Genomic DNA, 8546 nt, shown 5'->3' with positions numbered 1-8546 from the left:
GTGTCTGGCCAGACGATGATGGATACCGTAACACCGAGAGGGCCCAGAGATATCTCTCCATCGTCGGAGGAGCAAATCCCAATCTTGAGCTATCAAGTTACTTGACACACTTTTCCATGAACCCGTAAGCCGCCGTAATAGCCGCCCATTTACGAATGACGTTTAACAAACCCCAAAGTTCATGAAGCAAGCATGAAGAAACTCGATACTCTCATGGTCTAAGGAATCATGCAAACGTTAACCATCTCTTTGTTATGTACCAATAAACTTGTGACGAATGTATCTCATAGCATAACATCAATTCGGGTTGATTCAACACAAATGTCCTTCCTGACATTGTGCCCTCAAAGTTGCTTGGCATAGACATGCCCATGATTGGGAAAACATAATCATCATGCAACACTTGAGCTAGTCTTAGAGGCATGACTAGGAATACATTTTATCGTTTATTATTCCACACGTGCATATGGGTTCTCCCCAGAGCCTTTATGGATATACGGGCTCGGGAACCACAGCAGTTATAGCATGGAACATAAACATAATTATGAACAGGGAGATAATCAATAACATTTATTATTGCCTCTAGGGCATATCTCCTACAGACTCCCACTTGCACTAGAGACAATAATCTAGCTTATGCTAATGCACTTCACACCTGTGGCACACCGGTGTAAATATGCTTCACTTGTGGTATAGCCTGATGTCCAATGGATCTGACGACTTCAGTTCCGTGTGTATCTTTGCATGTCCTCGCGTTTTCACAAAATTCATATTTTGTGTGGACTTGGCTTTGTATGTATGTGAATCACAGGTCGAACCTGGATTCCTCAGACTGAGTTATGGAGCAACTACCTGCAGTAGTGTCCCATTGTCAAAAGTCATCTTGGAACTATACTAAGTTCATGAATGAACTATATGATTCAACATCTTCTTTGTCGCTTCTAAAGCGTCAACATACTTAGCCCTTGTTATAGAATTTGCCACAGTAACTAGTTTGAACAAATTCCAACTAACTGTGCCACCACATTGTGTGTTACACAAAACCATTAATTTAAATCGAAAATCGCATGGAGAAAAGATGAAGACTGTATCGATGTAACATTTTACAACGAACTCTTCATGATCTCTGCTTGCGAGAAAACCATGTCATCAGTACTTACTCTAGTACTCTGTGACATCTTTCACTGTTGTCCCATGATCAGTAATTTGATCACTTTGGTATCCATACTCGCAACACCTTGGGAGTATCGGACATATCTGGTTGTTTTACATACCATGGAATACATGATTAATCCAAACACAAAAGTGTGTGGAATCTGCATCATGTATTTTACTCATCAGTGTTTTGGGACACCGAGTCTTGCAAAAACTCTTTCCATGTGACTTTGGCAAGAATCACTCCTTGGCGTTTTAAATGCTAAAAGGTTTTAGCATCTTGTCAATATGTATTCATTGCTTAGCCCCATTAGGTAAATCTATCTCCATAGATCATCATGCCTAATATTGAGGCTATTTAGCCTAAGCACTTCATCGAAAAACTATTTTCAAATGAAGTCCTAATTTGTGTCAAGAAATTTATTTCCAATTATCAATGTGCCAAGCACATAAGGTTTTTAGAAATATTATTACGCTCCCACTTACTTTCTTGAATTACAAGCATCTTCGTTACCCATTGATGAAGTCAAAACCCCTTTGACCATTTCATCAAAACACGAAGATTCCAACTCCATTTTGCTCTCTTCTGTCCATTGCTGGAACTCTGAAGTTTGCATACCTACTAGCATCCTCTGGATCGACAAATTACTTTGGACTGTATCGTATACAAGTCCTAGCTTTCATTTCCATCAGATGGAAATCCTTTTATCATCCATGTTTCATATCTCATGATTGAAATATGTATTAATTGCTAGTTCAACCCGAACCGACTTTAAGCATCGCTACGATGAAAACAACCTCATCGTAGTCAACTCTTGAACTTGTTATTTCAACAAGTCGAGCTTTATGGATAAAATATTTTCATCCGTATCAGTTTTAAGTTCCATAAATATTCATTAGACTCTAAGTCTTCCGAAAGGTGTATCAAGGTTTTAATCTTGAATCAGTTATATGGAAACTAACTCGGGTTGTATTGGCATTTAGCCAATTCTGGAGTCAGGGCCCATCAACGCTTCCTTGTGTATCGTAGGTATAATGTTGTCTAACAACAATATCTCGTTTGCGCACCTGAGAGGTTTGCACGAGCCTTGCCTATGTGGTTCAGATGCAAGTTCGACCGAAGTTCATACATTTTATTGTAGAGACTTCCATATCAGTCGCAGTAGGAAACTCTGGAATTACTTCCAAGGTCTCTTTCCTTTGATCTGATGAAGATACTGTTTATCTCGTCGAGTTGCACTATTCTCCCACTCACCTTTTAGAAAGAACCATTCTCTTTAAAAGCATACCGTTCTTTGTGGCAAACCTATTTGCCTCGGTATAGTGAGGGAGGAATACCCAATGACTTGGGATAACCTACAAAGTAGCACTTGTCTGATTTGGAATAGGTTTGTAACCTTTTACACAAGCCCCATATTCCAAATGTTAAGAAAAGATACAACATGGTTGGGCGTACCATATCATGGCTTCATTTCAACAGACCCGATGTAGCTCTTTTCAGTGTAAAAGCCGCAGTCTCTAAAGCATCACTTTAAAAAGGATAATGGCAAATTTATTTATGTCATCTTTGACCTTACCATGTCATAAATGGTTAGATTACATCTTGACGGACTTTTCACTTGCAGTGGTGTTCCGGGAGGTGCAAGTTATGAAACCCCTTTCACAACTCATCAGACATTCGCTAAACATGTAACTCAAATATTCCTTTGTGCAATCAAATTGCAGAAAGATAATTTTCTTGTTACAATAACTTCTACTTCATTTTTGAGAACCTTTCGAATGATTTCAAAAGATCCAGACTTATGTCTCATCAAGTAAATATCCATATATCTACTTGAGTCATTTCTGAAGATAAATAAATCCACCACTAACAACACTTATCGGACTACACACATCAAATGTATGATCACTAATAAGTTTGTTGTTCGTTCCTTATGGCCTGTGAACGGTATTTTAGTCACTTCACTTTTCAGAGAAAAGTTGCAAGTGTCAGATGATTCAAAATCAAAAAGACTTCAAAATCCATCATAATGGAATTTTCCATGCGGGTTTCTCCAATGTGACCAAATGTAGTGCCACACTTGTGTGGTATTCTTTCAGTCTTGCGACATTTAGCGTCAGTGTTATGGATGTATCATATTACCCTCAATATTCATAACACACGTCCCATCGATGATGGAAGTATGGCCCTTATGTTATTCATAATACTTAACAACAATTGTTGTTTTTATGAACAACTCTTTTGCAACAAACATTGTGCAATGGGCTAGAGTGTATGAAACTCTAAAATGAATTATGAAAGTAAACCCAGAGGTATTGTATTATTATCAATATTCATAACATACATCTCATTCATAATGAAAGTATGGCCCTTGTGTTATTCATAACATCAAACATAAAAGGTTCTCTTATGAACAACCTTCTTGCAAGATACCTTATGCAATGGGCGAGAGTTTGTAAAACTCTAAATGAATTATGAAAATAAATACAGACGGCAATACACCGATGGAAGGTATAGTAACATTTACTATGTTCCCTGTGTATACCTTAACCTCATTTCTGGCTAGTCTTTTTAGGCCATAGTAGCTCTTACAGTGATTCGCAATTGAATGCAATCGAGCGGGTATCTTTGTGATTAACTCACAATACCCAAGAATTAGTGATTAACATGTTTAACCATAATTCCCAAGAACTATATCTTTGACCAGCCTACTATACATCAAAAACTTGTATGACATTCATACATGAGCTGGATATTCCAGTCATCTTTCTTTCTGCCTTTATACTTCTAACAGTTTAACTTTTAGTATTTCTCCTACTCGCAAAAGAAGCACCCAACTTAAGAGTGGCGTTAGCCCCGGACTTCCTAGGCGTGTAAGTCATACTAACACCCTTTGGACACTTCCTTTCTCTTTAAGTTGTTGTTTTATTCACCTTTCATTATATGACAGGCGTTCTTCTGGATCCCTTTCCCAACAGTCAAATGCATAGTAAACACTTTTACTAATACTTGCAAACAAACATTGCTTTGTTTGTATCTGAAAATAATTTCCAGTTCCATGAATATCATATAACTATCCCAACTTTCGAAGTTTGGGTTTCATGGAAGCAAACATATTCCACTTGACCATAACAGAATTCTAGCTTTTGGATCAAAGGACGAGACTCACATGATCCATGGCATTAGCGGGAGGATACGGAAAGCATGCGATAGGACAAAGTCCTTCTCGGCACTTTTGAGGACAATCCTCATATTACGGTACCAATTGTAAAGTTTTAACCAGATATTTAACAGCTATTCAATTTTAACAGGGAAGGTGGAAACGCGAGCCATTATTCTACAATTATTTTGCATATAACACTTAGACAATGTTCATAATTAATTGCACTAAGAATTAAACATGTTAATTCAACAGTCGCTCCCACTCAAATCAATATCTCTCAAAATTGATTGTGAGTGATACAAGACCCACATTTCAATTGTTCGCCATTGGTGTAACACCACTGATGACGAAAAATCTCAACCGGTAGGCCAACTTGCCAATCACATCTCTATGTGACTCTTGTTCATCTTTCGATGTGTGTGTTCCGAGCTCATGACGGTCATGCCTGAACGTCAAGACAACCAAGTGATCTTGCTGCGAGGTCTCAACTCACCCGCCTCACACTTCTCTAATCGTTCGTACCCGTGTGACACGGCACACCCCGAAAAGATAGGTGCCGTGACGGTGCTACACTTGGGAGAACACTAACTACTTGGTATTTTTGTGAGAGATCACCCTAATAAAAAGCGACTACCGCGCAATCAAGAAGGGTGCATCATAAGGGATAAACATCTCAGGCAATTCATAATAGCATGATATGGTATAGCCCTTTCTGACGGAGAAGTCTTTCATTTCTTCGTCTTCGGCATTCGCGTCGGTGTTCACCTTCACGAAGATTGCCACCACCTTGTCGTTGCACCAGATAATATTGCTATCTCTATAGCTAACAAAATAATGCATTACAACAAGGTTGACACGCAGGTCATTAAAGTGCAATCATATGGCTTCAACCATCATGCCGAATCATGACACGCAGGTCATGTTAATCAAATTACATCATATAGTCATCTCATACATAATCGAATTAGTATGAGCACTGCTATACCACATCATATGCACATCCTGCAAAACCAAGTTAGACGCCTCTAATCGGTTTATGCAAAATTTATTTTACGTGGCTTCTAAGGTTTTGACTTAAACCGCAGCGACCAACGTTTTATCATCAAGTATGATTATTCAAGTTGCTAGATTAACATCTCGGGGTGTATGAAACACGAGATAATTAAATCTCGAGCCCCATACTAAACTTCGTCATACGCATGACCCCCGTGCAGATAATATCTGCAATGCCCTTTCATCTGCGAATTTCATCTTTCTTTTGACTACGGCAGAACCCAAAGAACTGATAGCACTTCCATGATCAATCAGGATCACGGATTGCCAGAACTTTGTCAAATTCCACCATGCTGTCTCGAGATTGAGCAAACGCAAATTCTAGGTAAGCAACAAGAACGTCGGGTAACAAATTTCATCTGTCACCCGCATAAATAATTTTCAGCAATAGATCTCATCTACTACCTAATTATATTATGCAATACCCATACATCTCCATGTATTCTAGATCGAAACCTGCATCTACGCATAGCACGGCTCTTGATGCCACTGAAGGGGAACGCGACAGAAAACAAAAAATTTCTGACCTACGCACCAGCCCAGGACCACTATGGAGACTGCATACATGGTTTGATCTTTTTCGTTACCGACTCGTAGCGCAGCGGGAAGTAGAGTCGATGACGATCGGCGGTGCAGATCCACGCAGCTAGGATTTACAACCTCCCAACCGCGAGGATGTATACCCTCATCTGCTCCTCAGACAGCCCTCCAGGAGGCGGTCGAACAGTCCCCCGGACGGTGTCGCGGGCAGCCCTTCGGGAGGACCTTCGAAACTCGAACGGTCACTTGGACAGCCCATCGGGAGGCACTCACGAACTAAGACCGAAATTACGATATCTCTACAGAGTTGCACACATACGGTGTCATCTATCCGGCAGGGCTTCGCCGTCCAGAACTAGTTCCTGCCGGAACCCAGACAGCCTTACGGTTCTACGAAACTCTTTTCGTGGGAGGGAGAGAAGAAGCCAGATAATGCATGGCATGTGTACGAGAGCAAGGAATGAGTGTGGAGGGCTTCCCCTCCACCTCTATTTATAGGAAATCCCAAGGGGGTAGGGTAGTTTCATAAAAAACCCAAAATGCACATGAATGAAGTCCTTCCACAAGGACCTAGGAGTGAAACCAAGGAACAAGAGGGTCCCCAAGGGGGGATACCCCATGTGGCCGGCCACACCCCCATGAGGGGCCCAAAAAATGGCTCCTATCCATCCATGTCATCCCCAAGATCTTTTGGAGCAAAGCCCCAAAAGGTGGCTTTCCATAAAGTAACCATAAAGCTGATTTTCACTATTCACGACGACATTTTTCAGCGTCTGATCGAACTGAAAATATTTATGTGGGCTAAGAACATTTCCAGTACCCACTAAAATGATTTTCAACGCGTTCCGAAACAATTCCGGTTTTAGTGATTTTCATCTGCGAAACGCATCTGAAGTGGCTCCGGCAGCTCCGGAACATTTCCGGTTTTTATCTCAGAAAATTCCAAAAAGCTTCCAGAATGATTCTGGCATCCTCCAAGAATTATCAGGCATGTGCCGAAACCAATTTGACTTAATGGTGTATCCCGAAACAACTTTTCGGTATCATCGAAACTTATCCGATGACCTCTCTCTGCGGTACGACTCCGCTGTCCGAAACTTTTCGGTGTCCAAAACTTTTTCGGTGATTTTCTCTCAGACTCCCTGTCTAGTATTCAGCAGATAGATGACCCTTAAGCGTGTGACCCTATAGGTTCGGTGAAGTATAGAAATGACCCGGAACCCCTTCCGATCAATGATCAACATCGGAGCCGTGGACACCCATATTGACCCCTATACCCACACGAATAAATATTCGAGTGAACCTCCAGTTGTCGTGTGCTATTCCTGTTGCTTCGCGATATGTTACAAATACCCGAGGTGAGACATGTTGGCATTCCCGTGGATCAACAACTTGTCCACTATGCTAGTTACCTCGTTACCGGTATTGTTCTCTTTTCTCGTTATCGTGTTCCGGCATCCCCGTGATCAAATCACAAAGTGTCTGGCCAGACGATGATGGATACCGTAACACCGAGAGGGCCCAGAGATATCTCTCCATCGTCGGAGGAGCAAATCCCAATCTTGAGCTATCAAGTTACTTGACACACTTTTCCATGAACCCGTAAGCCGCCGTAATAGCCGCCCATTTACGAATGACGTTTAACAAACCCCAAAGTTCATGAAGCAAGCATGAAGAAACTCGATACTCTCATGGTCTAAGGAATCATGCAAACGTTAACCATCTCTTTGTTATGTACCAATAAACTTGTGACGAATGTATCTCATAGCATAACATCAATTCGGGTCGATTCAACACAAATGTCCTTCCTGACATTGTGCCCTCAAAGTTGCTTGGCATAGACATGCCCATGATTGGGAAAACATAATCATCATGCAACACTTGAGCTAGTCTTAGAGGCATGACTAGGAATACATTTTATCGTTTATTATTCCACACGTGCATATGGGTTCTCCCCAGAGCCTTTATGGATATACGGGCTCGGGAACCACAACAGTTATAGCATGGAACATAAACATAATTATGAACAGGGAGATAATCAATAACATTTATTATTGCCTCTAGGGCATATCTCCTACAGGCTCCAGGGTGCATAGCGCCGTCGTAAAGGAGAGCATGCGCATCGGTGCTGATTGTGAACGTCCGACAATGCCTCTGTGGTGGCCGACGTACGGCGGCGGCGGCTGCAGAGGTGAAGGGTGCGGATGCAAAGTAAGGGGGAGAAGGGGCGTAACGAAAGGAAATGGGACCGGGAGAGGCGATTGGGTGGCCCGGAGGTGTCAGAGTTCTACGTGGTTGTTGTCCGGACTCCCGCAAAGCCCCCCCCCCCCCATGTTTGTCTCCAATTTGCGGGAGAAAACACATCCAGACCGCCCTGCTGACCGATACAGGCCTGCGTTGGATTGCTTCCGCGGTCCGGACAGTGCGGTCTGGACGGATGTGGGCGATTTTTGGGTCGCCGTTGGAGATGCCCTAACAAGGAACGGCATGAACACTATCGTGCATGTTTATTTAAAAAAACGAATGCGTTTTTGTTTAAATTAGCTACTCCCACCTTTCATCTATAGAAGAACAATCTTTAAAATCACGAATAATAGGACACATTCTCTTCCTCTATGTTTCTCAAGAGAAATT

The sequence above is a fragment of the Triticum aestivum genome, chromosome 6D (genome assembly GCF_018294505.1).
Source record: "Triticum aestivum cultivar Chinese Spring chromosome 6D, IWGSC CS RefSeq v2.1, whole genome shotgun sequence".
Classification (NCBI taxonomy): domain Eukaryota; kingdom Viridiplantae; phylum Streptophyta; class Magnoliopsida; order Poales; family Poaceae; genus Triticum; species Triticum aestivum.
The sequence above is the reverse complement of the archived record's forward strand: the minus strand, read 5'-3'. Positions refer to the sequence as shown.